The following is a 24,073-nucleotide window of genomic DNA, read 5'->3' on the forward strand; positions in this document are numbered from 1 at the left end:
TTCCATGATCATTACCATCGATGACCCGCTTACTTCTGGAAGACTGCACAAAGAGTATCCTTTTCAGAGAGGGTGTGAAACAATGGACATTATTTTAGGATTTGGGGAAACAGTCAAAGTCACCCTTGTACGAAAGGCAGCCACATTTCTGTGGATACCGGTTAAGAAAGAAGACGTTATTGGCTCTGTTGCATCAGACGAAGGCTCTTTGCATGGCACCTACTCTGGCAATTCCAAACCAAACCGCTTTTATGCCATCCAGCAAAAGAAACCTGAGGGGCTTCATTACTCTCTGGATAAATACTTTTATAAACTATATGGGAACAATGGAAATGATGTTTTCTTCCTGGGTCCTCAGAGAAGCTTGGTTCATGGTGGAAATGGTCAAGATGTGTACTTTGTACCTGAAGACGGGGGTGAGGCAGACATTTGTAACGAGGCAGATGACCAGGCCATGGACCTGCTTGTGATCAACATTTCCTTCAGCCAAATATCAGCGAGGAAAGAAAACAATGACCTGAAGCTGTTCTACGACAACAGCCTCCGAATAGTGGTCAGGAGTTGGTTTTTGGGAGATTCGTTTAGACACCTGAACTTCAAAAGCAGCGATGGTGCCTTGTTTAAGGTGGGGAAGGTTAATTTGAATGGCAAAGTCATGCTAGAAGTGAGAATGCTAGATTACTCCAGAGAGTCTGCAGGGTGCACTGTAGACTTGAAAGTCTCACCCTGGGAGAAGGTTGTAACTGTTAGAGGAAGCGATCACAATGATTTCATTTCAGGTAATGACATCGGCAATGTACTCCATGGAGGGAAGGGAACCAATTTTCTGGCAGGTTTTAACGGCAAAGACATGTATATCATAGAGGAGAAAGACACCTGCGACACAATCAGTAACAGTGCCTCGGATGGTGAAATTGACATAGTTCAAATGGCAGTTGAGTACAAGAATGTCAAAGTAACGAGTATTAGCACATCATCCATCAAGGTGTGGGATTCCACCTCTTCGACTTGTGTGATAATCAAGAGTTGGAAGTTGGGGTGGCCATGGCAGCATATCATCTTCCAAACCAGGGATTTTGTGGTTTTCCAGGTGGCAAACACAACAGCTGACCCAGAAGTGGTGCCTTTAATCATGGACTTCCGTAGTTCCGAAGCTGCAGTGTCCATTGACCTGAACACAATTCCTGGAAATGATAACATAATGACGATCATCGGGTCCCCATTCCGAGATCACATCATTGGAAACAGAAAATCAAATTTTATTAGCGGGGGCGAAGGGGATTACTTAAAGGGAGGGGATGGCTGTGACACTTACAACCTTGATTGCAAAACAAAGACCCCGGCTATTATCAATAACTATGCAGAAGACAGGGTGACTGATATTTTAGTTTTGAAAGAGAAATTTAGTGTACTGAGATTTCTAAATCCTATAGTTCCATCTGACCTCATCATCAAAGGGGAAAAATGTGAGGTGCGTTTGCAAAACTGGCACGTTTCTGAAAATAACCGGCACCTCTGCATGCAGACCCAGGATGGAATTACTTTCGAAATTAACAATAAAAATGTGCCCCTTGTCTATGCAGTGGATTATTCGTCATCAAGTATCGATCATCAGATCATTGACACAAGGTCTGGTGTCCTCTTAGGTGCAACAAAGATAATTGGCTCCCCAAATTTTGTAAGAATTTGGGGAAATGCGAAGGACAATTTCATCGATCCCGGGAGTGGCGGTGGTTGGATGAGCGGTCTCGATGGTAAAGATACATACACCCTTAGAAAGGAATATCAAGGAAAATACATTCTTGAGAATTTTGCAGAAGACCAAAATGTAGATTTCCTTTTACTGGATGTTGAATTTAAAGATATCAGAATATCAAATTCTGCAAACCGGAATTTACTCCTCAGTGCACCGTCTTCAGCCAATTGGACCTGTGAATTCAATCAATACACAACGAACAAGCAATATAGACATCTGATAATGCGAAGCAGAGATCAAGTATGGTTCACAGTGTCCGAAGAGACATTCAAGATCCAGCCTCTATTCCTGGATAGGAAATCCTTTCCCACAGATCTCCACGTGGACCTCTCGGCCGGTAATTCTCTCACCGTTCCAACTGTTTTTGGGTCACTTCGAGGCAGGAACACAATCCTAGGCAATGACCTGAACAATGTTCTGATAGGTGGGAAGGAAACTGACATTCTCTCTGGGCTTGGAGGGAATGATGTTCTACAGGGGTCTGACGGAGAGGACTACCTCTCAGGGGGAGCTGGAGATGATGAGATCCACGGAGGAGCGGGGGATGACAATATCTTGGGAGGCACAGGGGATGATGTTATATATCCAGGGCCCGGCTCTGATACAGTCTTTGGGGGGTCTGGTTCAGATACTGTGCTCTTTTGGGGGAACCATGTAAATCTTACTGGAGTGTTTGTAAACTTGAATTTGGGCTATGGCTCAGGTGCTGATGCAGAAGGGGATCTCTACTTCAGTGTTGAAAATGTGCTTGGAACTAGCTATGACGATATCCTCATCGGGAGTGATGATGACAACTACCTGGGTGGCGACGGTGGGAAGGACCTCATTCTGACAATGGGGGGTTATGATGTCCTTCAAGGGGGGGAAGGAAGTGACATTTACTACCTGCAGCAGGCAACAGGTGTTAAAAGAATAGACAATTTCTCCAAAGACCAGGCAAGGGATTTGATCTACTTTGGATCTGTTGATAATGAAGAGGAAAAGGACGTGCAATTCAGAAAGCTGGAAAACGACCTGGAGATCACGTTTCCTAATGGCACCGAGACCCACTTCCTAGAGGGGGTTCTGCTGAAAAACTGGTTCAAATCAATGGAATACAGAAATGTTTCAATGATGTTCGGACCAATGATTGTCTTAGAGTCTTTGCTGTATACCGTGGAAACCTTGGGTACATGTGTGATCACAGTGACATCATCGACATTTAAAATAAAAATGTAACAATTGATAGGAAAAACAAAAACACATTTTAACCCTGAGAAATCTTTTTCAAATAGAGTGTGCATGAAATAATCTGTGTGTTTCCAATGCAAATGGGTCTTGCCTGGACAAAATAGCTAAATCATTTTAGTTACAATTTAATAACAAATATCTTTACCCTTTGAGTGTGATTGCCTAAAATGTGATTAAGACATGTCATTTCTGTTTTTAGAAGCATATGAATTGAAGCAAGAGAAGGGCTACATCCTATTTCATAATACCATATTATACCTTTGACAACATTTCCCAAATATTATCAATATTAACTCCTCCCACCCTCCCAAGCCATTTGAGGAGCCGTCTGTATCTCCATACTCACTATGGATGAATGTTATAAAACCATGACTGCAGGCTTGGCCGTTCGTGTCTCTGGCTTCCCCTAAATCACCCTCTCCATTCACTATTCCTCTCATAAACTCATGGATTGTTACTTAGACCCATTCCCTCTATTCCATCCGAATGCTTTGCCCTGTCTCAAAAGCTGGGTCTGCATTAGCAGATCATTCCATTGCCACCTCTTGGCTCCTATTAATATTGCTGGGAGTTCTGGGCTCAGTGTCGCCATATCATGGTCGGTCCATGATAGGGGAACAATAGAAGAAGCTTTACTGAGCCTTATTTGGTTCTTCTCGAGGAACACATAGCCTAATATCGAATATGACCCATATAGATTAGATAGAAGTTGAAGTTCTTTTCCGAGGGTTGGAGACCTTCCACACATAAACCAGCTCATAGTTTCTTATTTGCTCACCAAGTATAGAACTTGTATTCGGCTTGCCGCCTTCCCTTTAGAGTATCACTGTTAAACGATCCATTGTTTCATCCAGTACACAATTAAAGTCTCGCCCTTATTTCCATCGCCATTGGTCTTACCCACTCCACAGCATCTTCTAATACCTGCTTAAGAGACTCTCCTTGCCCTTGGTTAGGTGCACAGAAAACACATAGCCTCACCTCCCTCCCCCTTATCCTTCACAGAACCATTAATAATCTGCCCTCTCGGGGGGCTTCCACTTCTGGTTGGGTCATCTCAAAGGTTCTAGACAAGATTATTCCAACTGCTGCTTTTTTCTTTGACCCTGACACCCAAACATCTGACCTACGGGGGGTGGGGAGACTAGGACATTTCCTTCTCCCCCCTTTTATGAAGTGATTCCTGTATAGATAACACACCTTCATAGTTTCTATTAAACCACTTAGTGAGGAGGGGGAGTTCCGAGTGCTAATTGAATCCCTGAACATGAAGGGGTGGCTACTGTCCACCCATGGACGTCCCCGTGACACATTGTGACATTTAGTGAAGGGCAAGCTGGTACTGAATGCATATATCTCTAAAACGTAAAATATGCTTCAAGGAAAATATGGTTAGAAAATATTGTTAGTAACTCAGAAGTGTCCAAGGATCTTCTTTGGTGCAGATTCATGTGGGGCACTCGTATTTCTTTGGTCCGAGCCTTAAATGTCTTAATAATTTTCATTACAACTGAACTGGATAAGATACATCTGAAAAGTATATAATGACTATATCGTGACATGTAGATTCCTTGAAATTGAATTGAATTTCTTTTCTTTTTCATTTTATATTTTTATTAATACTGATTTTCTTCTTCTTTTACACTGGTTTTATGTGAGAAAAATGTTTTTCATGGTATTGTTTACTTCTGTTGTGTTGTGTAAGGTTTCATGTAAACTATGTATGCAACAATAAAAATACATAAATAAAAAGCTCTGGTATTTGACCCTCTTTCACCTTTCAGTGCCCCTATGAGTTGCTGCACCTCTGACTACATTGCATTCATCTTGAAGAGTATATTTTCTATGTCTGTTGTTGTTGCAGCTCGGAGGTGTCCCCTCTGCCCCCATAACTGCCATTATGCCTACTTGGTTGGTTGATTTGCTCCCTTAATGGGCACTGGCTGGCAAAAGCCTTCAGCTACAAATGCCAAGGGATTGACATATAGTTTTAAACTCAGTTGTGTCTTTTCAGAAGTCTTTGCTGGGTGTCTTCCTGCCCTCCCCCCTCCCATCCTCCACACACTTCCCCTCAGAGTCCTTTGTTTTCGGATAGAGAGCTATTTCATTATCCTGTTGAGGCCACAGGCCAACATGGGTACAGATGTATTGTGGGAGCAGAATGGGTACATATGTATTGTAGAAGCAGAATAGGTACAGGTGTATTGTGGGAGCAGAATGGGTACATATGTATTGTGGGAGCAGAATGGGTACAGATGTATTGTGCGAGCAGAATGGGTACACATGTATTGTGGGAGTAGAATGGGTTCAGATGTATTGTGGGAGCAGAATGGGTACAGATGTATTGTGCGAGCAGAATGGGTACACATGTATTGTGGGAGTAGAATGGGTTCAGATGTATTGTCGGAGCAGAATGGGTACAGATGTTGATAGGGAGCAGAATGGGTACAGATGTATTGTGGGCTCACAATGGGTACAGATGTTTTGTGGGAACAGAATGATTACAGATGTATTTTTGGAGCAGAATGGGTACAGATATATTGTGGGAGGAAAATGGGTACAGATGTATTGTGGCAGAAGAATGGGTACATATTTATTGTGGGAGCAGAATGGGTACAGCTGTATTGTGGGAGCATAATGGGTGCAAATGTATTGTGGAAGGAGAATGGGTATAGTTGTAATCCGGGAGGAGAATAGGTACAGATGTATTGTGGGAGAAGAATGGGTGCAGATGTATTGTGGAAGGAGAATGGGTACAGATGTATTGTGGAAGGCCAATGGGTACAGCTGTATTGTGGAAGCAGAATGAGTACAGATGTATTCTGGAAGCAGAATGAGTACAGATGTATTGAGGGAGGCGAATGGGTATAGATGTATTGTGGGAGAAAAATGGCTACAGATGCATTGTGGCAGCAGAATGGGTGCAGATGTATTGTGTAAGGAGAATGGATATAGTTGTATTTTGGGAGGAGAATAGGTACAGATTTATTGTGGGAGGAGAATGGGTATAGATGTATTGTGGGAGAAGAATGGGTACATATGTCTTTTCGAAGCAGAATGGGTGCAGATGTCTTTTCGAAGCAGAATGGGTGCAGTTGTATTGTTGGAGGAAAATAGGTACCAATGTATTGTGGTAGGAGAATGGGGATTGATGTATTGTGGCAGAGGAATGGGTACATATGTCTTGTGAAAGCAGACTGAGTACAGATGTATTGTTGGTGTGGAATGGGTACAGATATATTGTGGGAGCAGAATAGGTGCAGATGTTTTATGGGAGCAGAATGGGTACAGATGTATTGTGGGAGCAGAATGCGAACAGATGTATTGTGGGAGCAGAATTGGTACAGATGTATTGTGGGAGCAGAATGGGTACATATTTTTTGTGGGAGGAGAATGGGTATAGTTGTATTGTGGGAGGAGAATAGGTACAGCTGTATTGTGGTAGGAGATTGAGTACAGATGTATTGTGGAAGCAGCATGGGTTCAGATGTATTGTGGAAGGAGAATGGCTACAGATGTATTGTGGCTACAGAATGAGAACAGATGTATTGTGGGAGCAGAACGGGTACAGATTTTTTGCGGGAGCAGAATGGGTACCCATGTATTGTAAAAACAGAATGGCTACGGATAAATTGCGGGAGCATAATGGGTACAGATGTATTGTGGGAGGAGAATGGGTACAGATGTATTGTGGGAGCAGAATGGGTACAGCTGTTTTGGGGGAGCAGAATGGGTACAGATGTATTTTGGAAGCAGACTGGGTACAGATGTATTATTGCAGCAGAATGGGTACAGATGTATTGTGGGAGCAGAATGGGTACAGCTGTATTGTGGGAGCATAATAAGTACAGATATATTGTGGGAGCAGAATAGGTGCAGATGTTTTATGGGAGCAGAATGGGTACAGATGTATTGTGGGAGCAGAATGCGAACAGATGTATTGTGGGAGCAGAATTGGTACAGATGTATTGTGGGAGCAGAATGGGTACATATTTTTTGTGGGAGGAGAATGGGTATAGTTGTATTGTGGGAGGAGAATAGGTACAGCTGTATTGTGGTAGGAGATTGAGTACAGATGTATTGTGGAAGCAGCATGGGTTCAGATGTATTGTGGAAGGAGAATGGCTACAGATGTATTGTGGCTACAGAATGAGAACAGATGTTTTGTGGGAGCAGAACGGGTACAGATTTTTTGTGGGTGCAGAATAGGTACCAATGTATTGTAAAAGCAGAATGGGTACAGATGTATTGTGGGAGGAGAATGGGTACAGATGTATTTTGGGAGCAGAATGGGTACAGCTGTTTTGGGGGAGCAGAATGGGTACAGATGTATTTTGGAAGCAGACTGGGTACAGATGTATTATTGCAGCACAATGGGTACAGATGTATTGTGGGAGCAGAATGGGTACAGCTGTATTGTGGGAGCATAATAGGTACAGATATATTGTGTGAGAAGAATAGGTGCAGATGTTTTATGGGAGCAGAATGGGTACAGATGTATTGTGGGAGCAGAATGCGAACAGATGTATTGTGGGAGCAGAATTGGTACAGATGTATTTTGGGAGCAGAATGGGTACATATTTTTTGTGGGAGGAGAATGGGTATAGTTGTATTGTGGGAGGAGAATAGGTACAGCTGTATTGTGGTACGAGATTGAGTACAGATGTATTGTGGAAGCAGCATGGGTTCAGATGTATTGTGGAAGGAGAATGGCTACAGATGTATTGTGGCTACAGAATGAGAACAGATGTTTTGTGGGAGCAGAACGGGTACAGACTTTTTGTGGGTGCAGAATAGGTACCCATGTATTGTAAAAACAGAATGGCTACGGATAAATTGCGGGAGCATAATGGGTACAGATGTATTGTAGGAGGAGAATGGTTACAGATGTATTGTGGGAGCAGAATGGGTACAGCTGTTTTGGGGGAGCAGAATGGGTACAGATGTATTTTGGAAGCAGACTGGGTACAGATGTATTATTGCAGCAGAATGGGTACAGATGTATTGTGGGAGCAGAATTGGTACAGCTGTATTGTGGGAGCATAATAGGTACAGATGTGTTGTGGGAGCCTAATGGGTACAGATTTAATGTGGGAGCAGAATAGGTAAAGATGTATTGTGAGAGCATAATGCTTACAGATGTGATGTGGGGGCAGAATGGGTCCAGATGTATTGTGGGAGCATAATAGGTACAGATGTATTGTGGGAGGAGATGGGTGCAGATGTATTGTGGGAGCAGAACGGGTACAGATTTTTTGCGGGAGCAGAATGGGTACCCATGTATTGTAAAAACAGAATGGCTACGGATAAATTGCGGGAGCATAATGGGTACAGATGTATTGTGGGAGCAGAATGGGTACAGCTGTATTGTGGGAGCATAATAGGTACAGATATATTGTGGGAGCAGAATAGGTGCAGATGTTTTATGGGAGCAGAATGGGTACATATGTATTGTGGGAGCAGAATGCGAACAGATGTATTGTGGGAGCAGAATCGGTACAGATGTATTGTGGGAGCAGAATGGGTACATATTTTTTGTGGGAGGAGAATGGGTATAGTTGTATTGTGGGAGGAGAATAGGTACAGCTTTATTGTGGTAGGAGATTGAGTACAGATGTATTGTGGAAGCAGCATGGGTTCAGATGTATTGTGGAAGGAGAATGGCTACAGATGTATTGTGGCTACAGAATGAGAACAGATGTTTTGTGGGAGCAGAACGGGTACAGATTTTTTGTGGGTGCAAAATAGATACCGATGTATTGTAAAAGCAGAATGGCTACGGATAAATTGCGGGAGCATAATGGGTACAGATGTATTGTGGGAGGAGAATGGGTACAGATGTATTTTGGGAGCAGAATGGGTACAGCTGTTTTGGGGGAGCAGAATGGGTACAGATCTATTTTGGAAGCAGACTGGGTACAGATGTATTATTGCAGCAGAATGGGTACAGATGTATTGTGGGAGCAGAATGGGTACAGCTGTATTGTGGGAGCATAATAGGTACAGATATATTGTGGGAGCAGAATAGGTGCAGATGTTTTATGGGAGCAGAATGGGTACAGATGTATTGTGGGAGCAGAATGCGAACAGATGTATTGTGGGAGCAGAATTGGTACAGATGTATTGTGGGAGCAGAATGGGTACATATTTTTTGTGGGAGGAGAATGGGTATAGTTGTATTGTGGGAGGAGAATAGGTACAGCTGTATTGTGGTAGGAGATTGAGTACAGATGTATTGTGGAAGCAGCATGGGTTCAGATGTATTGTGGAAGGAGAATGGCTACAGATGTATTGTGGCTACAGAATGAGAACAGATGTTTTGTGGGAGCAGAACGGGTACAGATTTTTTGTGGGTGCAGAATAGGTACCAATGTATTGTAAAAGCAGAATGGGTACAGATGTATTGTGGGAGGAGAATGGGTACAGATGTATTTTGGGAGCAGAATGGGTACAGCTGTTTTGGGGGAGCAGAATGGGTACAGATGTATTTTGGAAGCAGACTGGGTACAGATGTATTATTGCAGCAGAATGGGTACAGATGTATTGTGGGAGCAGAATGGGTGCAGCTGTATTGTGGGAGCATAATAGGTACAGATATATTGTGGGAGAAGAATAGGTGCAGATGTTTTATGGGAGCAGAATGGGTAGAGATGTATTGTGGGAGCAGAATGCGAACAGATGTATTGTGGGAGCAGAATTGGTACAGATGTATTGTGGGAGCAGAATGGGTACATATTTTTTGTGGGAGGAGAATGGGTATAGTTGTATTGTGGGAGGAGAATAGGTACAGCTGTATTGTGGTACGAGATTGAGTACAGATGTATTGTGGAAGCAGCATGGGTTCAGATGTATTGTGGAAGGAGAATGGCTACAGATGTATTGTGGCTACAGAATGAGAACAGATGTTTTGTGGGAGCAGAACGGGTACAGATTTTTTGTGGGTGCAGAATAGGTACCCATGTATTGTAAAAACAGAATGGCTATGGATAAATTGCGGGAGCATAATGGGTACAGATGTATTGTAGGAGGAGAATGGGTACAGATGTATTGTGGGAGCAGAATGGGTACAGCTGTTTTGGGGGAGCAGAATGGGTACAGATGTATTTTGGAAGCAGACTGGGTACAGATGTATTATTGCAGCAGAATGGGTACAGATGTATTGTGGGAGCAGAATGGGTACAGCTGTATTGTGGGAGCATAATAGGTACAGATGTGTTGTGGGAGCCTAATGGGTACAGATTTAATGTGGGAGCAGAATAGGTAAAGATGTATTGTGAGAGCATAATGCTTACAGATGTGATGTGGGGGCAGAATGGGTCCAGATGTATTGTGGGAGCATAATAGGTACAGATGTATTGTGGGAGGAGATGGGTGCAGATGTATTGTGGGAGCAGAACGGGTACAGATTTTTTGCGGGAGCAGAATGGGTACCCATGTATTGTAAAAACAGAATGGCTACGGATAAATTGCGGGAGCATAATGGGTACAGATGTATTGTAGGAGGAGAATGGGTACAGATGTATTGTGGGAGCAGAATGGGTACAGCTGTTTCGGGGGAGCAGAATGGGTACAGACAATCTGTAATAGGTACAGATGTGTTGTGGGAGCCTAATGGGTACAGATTTAATGTGGGAGCAGAATAGGTAAAGATGTATTGTGAGAGCATAATGCTTACAGATGTGATGTGGGGGCAGAATGGGTCCAGATGTATTGTGGGAGCATAATAGGTACAGATGTATTGTGGGAGGAGATGGGTGCAGATGTATTGTGGGAGCAGAACGGGTACAGATTTATTGCGGGAGCAGAATGGGTACAGATGTATCGTGGGAGAAGAGTGGTTTTGAGATGTCTTTCTTTAGACCCCAGCCAGAAGCTTGCAATACATTGCAAACATTATACACGTTTTGTGAAATTTACAGCAATGCTGTGAGTGGTGCAATACGCCAGGAATATGTGCTCACTACACTGTAGAAGCAGAATGGGTTTGGACATTGGACGTGTTGCCATAGATACTTGTTTAGAACCCATTGCAAGAATTACCTGGTTTTTTAACTAAACATGATGTTTTGTCATCTTCAACAGATGTTAAGATGAGAGAATTGAGAATTGATTAATACTGAAACACTGCTTGTACATTGCATCGTAGATATTTAGATAAACTATAACATATATTTTTAATAAATATTTTAAAATACTAAATCAAGCAATGGTATTTGAGTTTTTCCGATGCCCGTTGTCAATTTAATGTGCGACTTTGTGTCCTAAATTTGCATATGATATTCTAACAGTCAGTATGGAGACGACTGATGAGTCATTTCACTTATTCCAGTTACCTACAGAAGGTTGAGTGGACAGAAACCATGCACCCAGGGAATGCAGACCTTTGAGTTGTATAATAATTACCTCCATTCTTTAAGTTTGGTATGAAGATTAAGTTCAATATTGTCCAGGCCTGTGACGATTTAAACCAAAAGAATTAAAATTGTACCCAATGTGAGAGAGGCATGGTATCAAGAGAGACACAGACTCAAGAGCAACAATGTGAAGTATTTGGGGTTGGCGTAATGCCAAACTTGCCCTATCTCTAACTTGCGATTTCCCCTAACTGGTGCTTCTGAGGACTGTCAAGTTCTGTAAGTCCCAAAACAAAAAACGGGCAGTGTTTAACCTGTGTTAAACCTATGCTTGCCCTCACTCTGTTGGATGACGCTAAAAGACAAATAGTGTGAGAAAGACATATATCCAAGACGGGATTCAGATGGCCTTCTTGACAGGATTGGTGCTGCTAGTAGGCAATAAGGTTCAACTAACACAGACCCTTGGAATCTCCCGGGAATTTTTTTTGAAATGTCAATACAACTTAGTTCACAAAATCCTCTTAGGTTTCCTCGGCTTCCCTTCTCCAAGCTTCTTAACGTAAACAGTTCCTGTAGGCCTCTCAGGGTTCCCTTCCCCAAGCTTCTTAAAGTACACAGTTCTTGTAGGCTTCTCAGGGTTCCTTTCCCCATGCTTAGACCCTCTTGTTCAAGAGAAAATGTTCACAACTTCCTTAGGCCTCTCGGGATTCCCTTCCCCAAGCATACGCCCCTCTTGTTTCAAAGCAAAGGTTCTCAGTTTCTTAAGCCTCTCAGGGATCCCTTCCCCAGGCGCAGGCCCCTCTAGTTTCGAAGCAAAAGTTCACTAACACAAATGTTCGTAAAACACAAAAGTTCCACTTGCCAGGATGCACCTCTCAACATACAGTTCCTTCGACCAGCCTTTCTTATTTTGGGGATTTCTCTCCCACTTCACTCTCAGTGTAGGTCCCCTTTCCAACTTGGCGCTGTACAACTCCTCTTTGTAACACTGGGGCAATATCAGAGACATCTATATAGATGACGGGCTGGGAGCGGTAGAAGGAGGAGTAAAGGAAGAGCTGTCGAAGTTACATAGAGGGAAAGGAGAGAGAGCAACTGGAAGAGAGAAAGGTGCTGGGTGCACAATACTGATAATCTTTCATCTGATCAGGGGGGTAAGAGGATAGGAAATCCCTTAGAAGAATCCCAGAGGGAGTCGGCTAGTGAAGGCCATGGTCTATTGTGCCTCACCGTAGCCAGATGTCTAGAAAGTAGGGGTTACATATCACTAGTCCCATTGGGAGTGAGGGACACCGTGGCTAGGGAGGTGGGAGCCCAAGGGAGGATTTGAGAGGTACCCTAGCCTGGGCACATTACCTTACAAATAGGAATACTTTATTTTGTTTCCTAATAACAACTGTTGAATCAGACCTTGGAGTCTGAGAGTTTGTGAGGCCATCTGTGACATGCAGTGTCATGTGGGATTCCTTTGGATCCCTATACAGAGGAGCCCACCACAGAGAAAGATGTTAAGGGTAGTCTATATTAAAGGAACTGCTTGATTGCCTATGAGGAGTACCCCAAGAGCAGCTGGTTGTGTTTTATATGGAGATAAAAGAGATGGTGGTCCCGACAAGGTGGAAAGCATTGGCCAAGAACGATCTTTGAGTGGACCGCTCTGTAGTCGTGTCTGGCTCACAAATGCTCACTAGATGTGGGTGCCGGAGGTATCGACTGAGACTATCGAGGAAAGATGAAAGTGATCCTTCTCAATATTCAGAGGCGTGCCTATGCCCATCAAACTTCACCAGTCCATCTCCCAACTGGTGTGTGAGGAAATCCCGGTCGCCGAGACGGAGTAAGAGGAAGATCACGAAGGCACAGAGAGGAGCTGATGTCGATTTCAGAGAGCTGAATAAAACCCAAAAAGAAAACCAGAATCTACAGGGGGCTCCTGCACCCACATGGGTAGAGTTCACATAAGCTCACCAATGGACCCCTTGCTGGAATAGGCCCAGAAGTACACAGAGAGCTTAAACTGAAATCTCCACACTTAGAAAGAAGGGACCGATTATTATCAATTGATGGTTCTAAAGACGATCCAAGACGCTGCAGTGGAGCTCACACAACCTCAGTGAAGATCATTTGGGACTCGAGAAGACTCATAAAACTTGCTCAATCACTTTTACTGGCCAGGAGTTTAGGCTCACAAAAAGCAGCTGTGTGCAACCTTACCCATTTGCCAAAAGATGTCGCTCGACAATGTACCAAGAGTCCAGTTAGAGTTGCTACCTATCACCAAGATACCTTTTTATAGATTTTTTATTGAGATTGTTGGAACCATGGTACGCTCCGAGACAGAAAGCAAGTGCATAGTAGTTATCAAGGACTAAACAAACCGGTATCACAAGGCCTTCCCTTGAAGGAGCTACCACACAAAAGACATTCTAAAGGTGTTAATCCCGTTCTTCACTGGAGTGGGATGTCCTAAATCAATCTTAATGGACCAGGGTAGGAGCGTCATGTCCAGGTTAATGGGTACAATGAAGGAGCTCATTCATATATTAAGCCCCTATGAGCCTCAGAATACCACACCCAGAAGGGAGGACTTGTCGAAAGGTTTAACCAAACACTCAAGAGGATCCTAAGATCCATTGGTGGATGAGGAATTATGACTTTCGTATGAAAATGTCGTGAGGATGGAGGGGTATCTTTTGTACTTGATTGTAGGCCTCCAGGAGGCAAGTGGTTTACACACTTCTCTTGAGCTGGGAATACTTCCAGAACATGGAAATCCCCACTGCTCTTTTCAGAGGGCCATTGCCAAGGTTGTGAAGACTTTGGGTTTGGCACTCTTAAAAAGTCCACTATGAACAGATGAACATCTTGGACAAGGGTCCCCATGGAAAACCCCTCTGCTCTTCCACCCAGCAGTGGCCGATCCTTTTTTGGTGGCTTGCATGCAGCTATAGTTGCACTCAAAGCATTGAACAAGGGTGGTAAACGGATCTCAGCATTGCATCAAGGTCTCTGTCCAAAAAGTGAGCGAGGTGACATTGTAAAGCAGAGGTAAGTGGGACAGAGATCTAGGCAAAGTCATAGTGGATGCTGAGTGGGCAAGAATGTGTTGCCACACAAAAGAAGAGCCAGTAAATACACGCTTTAAACTGATCCACTCTAAGTGTTTTTCTATAATGTACATGTGCCCATTAGTTGTACATAGACTTGCCTCAGATAGAAGTGCAGCATGGCCTAGGTGCTCACACACAACCGCAGACTTTTTACATATCGTATGCGACTGTGATGCTACACGAGAACTTTGGTGCAAGACACTGTAATACCTCACGGAAGGGACCAGATGTGATGCTACATGAGAACTTTGGTGCAAGACACTGGAATACCTCACAGAAGGGACCGGATATGATGCTACACGAGAACTTTGGTGCAAGGCACTGGAATACCTCAGGGAAGGGACCGGATGTGATGCAACATTAGAACTTTGGTGCAAGACACTGGAATATCTCATGGAAGGGACCGGATGTGATGCTGCATGAGAACTTTGGTGCAAGACACTGGAATAACTCACGGAATGGACCGGGTGTGATGCTACAAGAGAATTTTGGGCAAAGACACTGGAATATCTGACGGAAGGGACCAGATGTGATGCTAAACAAGAACTTTGGTGCAAGACACTGGAATACCTCACGGAAGGGACCGGATGTGATGCTACACGAGAACTTTGGTGCAAGACACTGAAATATCTGATGGAAGGGACCGGATGTGATGCTACACGAGAACTTTGGTGCAAGACACTGGAATACCTCACGGAAGGGACTGGATGTGATGCTACATGAGAACTTTAGTACAAGACACTGGAATATCTGATGGAAGGGACCGGATGTGATGCTACATGAGAACTTTGGTACAAGACTCTGGAATATCTGATGGAAGGGACCGGATGTGATGCTACATGAGAACTTTGGTGCAAGACACCAGAATACCTCAGGGAAGGGATGTGATGCTACACGAGAACTTTGGTGCAAGACACTGAAATATCTGATGGAAGGGACCGGATGTGATGCTACACAAGAACTTTGGTGCAAGACACTGGAATACCTCACGGAAGGGACTGGATGTGATGCTACATGAGAACTTTAGTACAAGACACTGGAATATCTGATGGAAGGGACCGGATGTGATGCTGCACGAGAACTGTGGTGCAAGACACTGGAATACCTCACGGAAGGGACCGGATGTGATGCTATACGAGAACTTTGGTGCAAGACACTGGAATAGCTCACAGAAGGGACCTGATGTGATGCTACATGAGAACTTTGGTGCAATACACTGGAATATCTGACGGAAGGGACCGGATGTGATGCTACACGAGAACTTTGGTGCAAGACACTGGAATATCTAATGGAAGGAACTGGATGTGATGCTACACAAGAACGTTGGTGCAAGGCACTGGAATACCTCATGGAAGGGACCGGATGTGATGCTGCATGAGAACTTTGGTGCAAGAAACTGGAATATGTCATGGAAGGGACTGGATGTGATACTACACGAGAACTTTGGTGCAAGACACTGGAATACCTCACGGAAGGGACCGGATGTGATGCTACACGAGAACTTTGGTACAAGACAATGGAATACCTCACGGAAGGGATGTGATGCTACACGAGAACTTTGGTGCAAGACACTGGAATACCTCACGGAAGGGATCAGATGTGATGCTACACGAGAACTTTGGTGCAAGACACTGGAATACCTCACAGAAGGGATGTGATGCTACACTGTCGCCTAAGAGGTGCTTATTGGGCACAATCCCTAAGCCCAGAAAGGGCACGCTTGTCACTACATTCCTGTCCCTTGGCACTGTAGTGTTGAAGCGCTTAATAGTACTTCACTGAAGGGACACAGTGGTCCCTGCATCCAGCCTATGGCTGAAGGAGTTAATCAAGTGGGCCACCGCTGAAAAGGAGCCTGGCAGGGCAGAACGCCAGTGTGAAGAACGCAGTGATACGTTTTACTCCATCTGGGATGGGGTTCTCCTTACTGCCAATTTCCCCTCTGATTTAATACCACAGTGAAATGACTCAGTCATTGCTCATGTTACTTACCAAGTATGTAATACTGTTAATGTTCGTGGCTACTCCCAGTTGCATAGTGTGATGTGTATGATGTATTGTAGCTTACACCTCAGATGTGTATCTACTATGAGCAAAAGAGTTACATAATTAACACACACGAAGATACGTGTAGAAATGTAGTATAAATATGCGTTCGTAGCGGAAATTGAACTATGTTGGTCGCCAACTGTTGTAAACTTGTCATTAGAGGACAAAGGCAATGGATATGGCAAGGGAAATGTGCACAAGAACACACAGTGAACTGCTTTGTGTCAAGTAACAGGCACTCAGGAACCAAGATGCATGTACACTAAAACCCAGGATGTGCAAGTAGTGCGTGATAACAATACAAATATATGAAAAGGGATGTGGGGTAAGAACTTAGAAACTCTTTATGATTACAAAGAAAGTCATCAAGCTCCTCCCCCATAATTTCTATTACAGCTTTAAACCCACATACAGGACAAGTAACAACCGGATCTGTGAGCTAGCATCCTTTAATGGTATTGCATAAGGTAACAAACACAATACTCACTAGGATGAGAAACACCACCTGGAATGTCAACAAAGCCCACAAACCCTGCTGATCAAATGGGGACTCAGATTAATTGGATTCTGCTGCGCAGGAGTACAAGGGTGAGCCAGGGTAAAATGGACCACTCAGCTCTCACACTACTGCAAACCAAAACACAACACAATCATAAAGGTAAAATAAGGACAATGAAGAGATATACCTTTTTTGCCTTTTGTGGTAGTGCAGGCTGAGGGAAGGCTATGCTCTCAAGAGGGGAGTGAATTTATAGACCTACAAATTTATCTGGAGACTTTACTGTTAATCCTCTGAGTTTTCTATTATCATCCCTGAAATCCAACTCTACGTATTTGATTATGGGGGATATTAACCTATGGTTAGAGCACAAGGATGATCCCATTGCACAGGAGTTACGCCTAGCATTAAATGAATTAGGTTTTGAACAACTCGTCCATAATCCGACTCACCTCTTAGGGAACACCCTTGATTGGGTTGCCTGTCATAAAGTGGAAACCAGTGACGTAGTATTCTCCCCATGTCCCTGGTCTTATCACTAATATTTCTAGCTTTACTGATAAAAAGAAACCTAATAAGGATAAAGAATTCTCTGCCCGTAACCTAAAAAACTTAACAGCCACCAAGCTTGATCCCTTACTTACATCACTAAACAAACTTTCTAAAAGGGATACTCCCGAAGCACAGCCGCCAATATTTTAGTACCATGAAAAATTAAAAAACGGAAGGAAGGCACCAACACATAGGCTCAATCAAATTGTAAAGAACCTTTTAAAATATTGAAGGAGCAGGAATGCCGTGGTTGCATGAATGAAGATCTGGTTAACATGGACAGTGCTTGGTGTAACACCATGCAAAAAGCTTTGCAAGATAAACTTGACAACATCCTTAAGGACATAAATACTAAAATATCCAACTTAGACGATAAGACCATAGGAATTCAAGAGTCCTATATAAGATGCCCTGACATTCCCTTTTTTGATTTCTCACCCATTACCACAACCGAATTGGCTAGAATAATCAATCAACTCAAAACTACTAAATGCAAAAATGATATTCATACAGCCATGATGATCAAATCATGGCCACCCACATTGCTTAATGTGATTTGCATGTTCATTAATGCTTCCTTGGCCACTGGAAATGTCCCTCAGGAATTTAAAGATGCCTGGGTTATGCCGATCCTAAAAAAACCTGGCCTTGATGTGAATCTCGCATAAAATCATAGGCCTATTACTAACACCAGCTTTCTTCTGAAAATTGTGGATTGTGTAACCTATGAACAAATAGCTAAGCATCTTGATAAATATTCAGTCCTTCATGACCATCAGTCGGGCTTTTGAGTGGGCTTCGGCACGTAGATGGCTCTATTAGAACTTAAATCTAAGCTCCTAGCGTGCCTGGACAAACAGGAAGCCTCCCTGCTGATGCTACTCGACCTTTTGGCCGCTTTCGACCTGGTGGACCATTCCATCATGTCCACCAAGTTGAGGGAAGTAGCTAACTTCTCCCCTCTAGCGGTCCACTGGATTTCTTCTTTTCTTAGCAACCGAGAAAGTAGGGTATTCTTTTAGGAAGCTGAATCGATTCCATCAATGTTGCCATGGGTGTGCCACAGGGTGCTTGTACATCACCATGCTTAGATACTATATTTACTGCTCCCTTATTTGCCACGCTGACCCAAGAGGGAGTGATATTTACGAACTCTGCTGATGACACACAATGTGTCATCCCATTAACTGGCAACTATGATGCAGACATTCTCCTGATCAATAAGATCTATTCCCTAGTGGAGTCATGGATGATCTCTAATAAGTTAGTACTTAAGAGAGAGAAAACTGAATTATTGGTAATCGGTTCTCCTCATATTATACAGAAACTGGGCCCTAACTACGAGAACTTTGCACTAGGAGCTATACAAATCACCCCTCTGAAAAAAGTCAAAACCTTGGGAGTAGTGTGTGATCAACACCTCACCGTAAAACCACATGTGAGCAGTCTGATATCATCCTGTGCCTATTATATAAAATGACTTGCCCATCTTAGATCATTCATATCAGAAAAAGAGCGCAGAAACAATTGCGCAAGCAATAATAGGCGCAAAGATTGAATAGTGCTCTAGCCTTTTGATATGCATTGACAAAACCACATGCAATAAACTGCAAGTACTCCAAAATGGTGCGGTGAGAGTGGTAAAGAGGCTTAACCAGAGAGATCATGTCACTGATGCTAGGCCGAGCCTGCATTGGTTACCCATCCAATCACAAATCCTCTTTCGTATCCTCACCATTACGCAGACGTGTTTTCAGGGAAAAATGGCCCTTTACCTGCAAGAACTTCTAAACAATAAAACTCATGCTAGACTACTTAGATCCAACCAGCAAAACTATCTGGCTATTCCAAGATGTAGGACGGTGTAGGCCGCCAATGCTGCCTTCTATGCTATTGCACCGAAGGCCTGGAATGACCTTCCCCTAGAAATACGCTGCATTGAGTCCCTTGATATTTTCAAAGGGAAACTCAAGACTCACCTCTTTGCATAGTTATTTGCACGAATGTTCTCTCTTTCCTCGCCTGTTACTCATGCCTATCTGTTACTTGTTGTCTCTGTCTTGTTGCGCCCTTAAGCCTAAGGGTCAATGGCCGTGCAGTATAAATTTAATAAAGTAAAGTAAAGTAAGGTGAGCCCGCAGTGACCCAAACAAAACAATATCCAATCAAGGTTCTATAAAGATAGAAACACTTTAATAAAACACACCATCTGCATGCAGAATGAAAAGGAAAGAACCAAGGAGGTGCAACAGACTGGAGAAAGTGGCACTCTATGTGTAGTTCCAGGAGTGGCAGGTAAGGTACTACAATGAAAGGATATTATGGTGAACACAGGAACAATCTTGAACTAGCCAGTCCTAGGGCCCAAATGGACTGTGGCTGCAGCTCAGTGTCACAGTACCTGAATTCCGTTCTTGGTGGGCTGACGCATCACCCCTGGGTTCCAACGAAGATGGCAACTGATCAGGCTCAGTCAGGCATGTAGGAACGTTGTGGTCCTGGCAGAAAATGGTTGTCGAGAAGGGTTGAATGCGGGTGCTTCGCGCGTTTTGAATGGCGGCGGTTCAAGTGATGCACGTCAGCGTGGTCCTGAGATCGCTTCACAGTTGGCTAGGCTGAGTCAAGTTGTAGCCGCTGGCAGATGTCGGCGAATGACACACCAGTGGTTCCAGTCGGAGGGCAACAGTCGATGAAGTGGAGATTGCGGGTGTGTTGATGTGCAGTGAATAAGGTGGTGCTTATCGGGTTAGCTGGCCCGAACTGTGTTGTAACACCTGGTTAGAGTTGGCAAGTAACCCTCCAGAGATTTGGTTCAGGATTATGCATCGAGCAGCCGCTTCAGGCCTAGCAAGTGACATGCTTTGGAGGACATGTAGATGTAGCTGATGTAGATGCAGTGTAATAGTTCAGCTGGTTGGAGGAACACAGCGACCTGCACCAGCACTTTTCCTATTGTTCAGGATGCCGGGAATATGGAGGGACTGGTTTGGTGTGGGAGAACAGGAACGTTCGGCTGGTCTGGCACTCCTGCATCAGTGAGACCTCCACAAAGGACTTGATGATAGGATGCTCCAGTTCAGGGTCTGCTCTTCTGGCACAGAAGATCCATTGCAGAATGTTTGGTCCTGGCCCACAGCACTGGTCACTCCCGATGTTCCCTGGGAGTGATTAGGCAAAAGATTTTCCTTCTGTCTTGGACGGCTCCCCCTTCACCTTGGTTGGATGGCTTTGGACAGTGCAACTATCCCAAAAGAAGTCCAAATGAGAATCCTCAGAACATCTCACCGGCCTGATAGGATCCTCAAGAAACTGAGGGAATTCTGCAAAAGGGGTGCAAAATCCCATCTTTTAAAGGTACAAGCCCTCAGGTGATTGGTCTGAAGCTAGCCTGCTTTACGGGACCAATCCCTGCTCCTGGCTAGAGTGGACTTTGACCTCTTGATCTTGCACCCAAAGTGCTTTGCACCAGAGGAAGTGGAGGAGACAGGAAAGGGAAAGAGAGACAGTGAGAAACAAGATGGTGGGAGACTTCTTCCAGTGGCCAGAGTACTCCCGTCTATCCTAGTCCCACACCCTTCCCTCTGTGAGAACCTCATGGTGACAATAAGTAAGACAGACACAAGTGATCACAGTTCAAGGGTCTTTATTGAACAATGAAAGTGGTATTCAGGTTAGAAAAACACCTAATCTAAACCTAAATCTAAGGTGGGGACAGGTGTCAACCATCAAATGAAAATAAGGCAGTCCTAGTGATGTTGTGTCAAACAAAAGAGCCTATGCCAAGAACACCTATTGCCAATTCCTTATGCTAAATACAAAGGGTGTGGGGTTAAGTTTCAAGAAAGGAGGAAGTCTTCTCAAATTATAAGTCAGGAGGCAGTAGCCTGGGTCTCCCTTCCCTACGTTTTAGAGACAGGACAAGACAGGAGCTTGGAGCACAGTACAGTCTCCAGCTTCCCCAGCACGGGACGACAGTTCCAATGGCCGCTCTCAGGACCGTCAATGGCCAAGTCTCGTTTCCTCTGAAAGTCTCATGCCTTCGGGGCCTGATGTATTCAAACAACAAAAACAAAAGTTCCTTTTACAAATGAACATTTGTTCCCAATATTTGCTGGGTGATGTGTTCACCCCTGGGTCCCCTTCTTCTGGGCTGACCCTTGTCAATTGTAATCCAAAGTTCAGATAGGGTAATGACTTCACCCCTGGGCCCCCCTCTTCTGGGCTGACCCTTTTCGTATCGTATTTCACAATTACAATAGGGTGACGGCTTCACCCCCCCTGGGTCACCCTCTTCTGGGCTGACCCTTCTCAGTTATACTCCACAGTTCAGATAGGGTGATAGCTTCACCCTTGGGTCCCCTAGTTTTGAGCTGGCCCTTCACAATCGTATTCCTAATATTATTAAACTTTGGGTGATAGCTTCACTCCTTGGATTGCCCTCATTCGGGCTCGGACCTCTTTCGACTGCCAGTGTTGTGAGTATTAGCTTCACCCCGATATCCCTCGTCCGGGCTCGGACCCTTCTCAGTTCTTTGTCTCCCTCCTCCGGGTTCACGATGGCTTTCTCCTCTCTTCAGCAAGATTCAGTTCCCTTAGTTTCTTAATGGCTTTGTCAAACCGTGTACTGCCCCTCCCTTTGGGTTCACTTTAACACTCTGTTTCTGTTAATAATAATACATTTATTGTGAATTAGTTCAAATTTGGCTTTACACAAAAAATACAAGTGCATAAAAAACACATAAAACTTAATACAAACATAACAATCAATACATACATTAAATATGGAAGTTATATAAAAATTACGTAAAATTGAGTAAAGTTACACATATGTATATATATATATATATATATATATATATATATATATATATATATATATATATATATATATACGCAATCAGACACAATACAGTACAAGGATAATACAGTGCATGCAGGAATGGAATACAGAGGTAAAGTGTAACATACTCCGTACATATCCTATTCAACTCTGCACACAAAGTGAATAACATAGTTGAACGCTTACTACCAAGTGCCAGATATCGATGGTAATGATCCAACCTTAAACTACAATCGGCAAGCAACAAGCATCAAGCATAGGGACTAAATCCTAAAGGTTCCTAAAAAGGAGCCCCGCACATTTCCTCTGAAGCCACCTGGTTGGGTAATAAGCTTTTAACTTTAACCCAGACCCTGTATAGTGCCAGTTGAGTCCTAATTGAGACCGAGTTTAAGCAATAATCCCAAAAGGACTCACCCTTAATAGTCTCATAATTGTTTACCAGCTTTCCCAGCATGCACATATACAACGGGCCCAAACGAGGGCACATAGTCAAGACATGCCTAGTGGTTTCTAAGTGTTCTCCCTTTGCACAGATACGACAACTCCTGTCCTTAGATGGAATGCCCAGCCGAGGCCCAGTGACTGCAAGCACCTGTAACTGGTTTGTCCGCAGCCTTAGCATAAATTGACGTACCTCGGGATCTGGGCATAATAACAGATATTGTTGGGGCTTTCTATATCGATGGATTACACAAGATACGGCTTCGTACCCCTTCAAAGTTGACAAATGTATATAGTTCTGAGTCCAGTCCCATCTATTCAATTTTTGTATAAAAGATTTTTTTGGATGAATAAATGGCATTAGCCGCTTCTTGTCATGGGACCAGACTATGTCAGCAAAGAGAGATTCATTTATCTGTTTATAGCTTTTTCCTTGAGGTGACCTTTCATTATCAAAATTAGTGCCACCCAGACTAAGCAGTTTACAAGATAAGGGGGACATAGCTTTCAGATAAAACACACCTCGGGCTCGCAATGCCATGCCTTACAAGGATGTTAAACCCAGTTCTAACCTAATATACTGGACAGAGCAACCCGGGCCCAAACCCAGGACTGCTCGCCAGTACTGGCCCTCAAGTATATTGAGCCAGTTCATGTCTTGTATAGCTAATGCCTCTAAGCCATACAGAACAGCGGGGACAAAACACTGTTGGTAGAGTTTAATGATCCCCGCAATGCTAAACCCCGCTGTTCCTTTGGCAAATTTACAGGCCTGCAATGTAAGAAGTTTTGCCCGCCTCTTTTTTTGCGAGATGATCAAATTGTAGTTGGGATGAGTGTCAAATTCTAACCTGGGGTATGGATATGATTGGTCAATACTTAAACTCCCTAGGCTAGACTCTACTCCTAACCGGCAAGGGCCACTTTTGGCAAATACCAATATCTTGGTTTTCCTTAGATTGATGGTAAATCCCAACTCCGCAGAATAAAGAGACAGCTCCTCAAGCATGCTCTTTACTCCAGACAACGTGCGGTCGAACAAAATTAGATCATCCGCGTAGAGCATCCCAACGATAGCAGTGTCCCCCAATTTTGGGGGGCAATTTGCTTTAGCAGCCATCCGGGGTAACAAATCGGCTATGTACAAATTATAGCACATAGGCGCGCCAACACAACCCTGTTTTACACCCGTGTTGATACTGATGGAATCAGTGGCCTCTTCCTCATTGCTGAGCC

This window comes from Ambystoma mexicanum, chromosome 4p, assembly GCF_040938575.1.
Source record: "Ambystoma mexicanum isolate Mex_15411 chromosome 4p, UKY_AmexF1_1, whole genome shotgun sequence".
NCBI lineage: Eukaryota > Metazoa > Chordata > Amphibia > Caudata > Ambystomatidae > Ambystoma > Ambystoma mexicanum.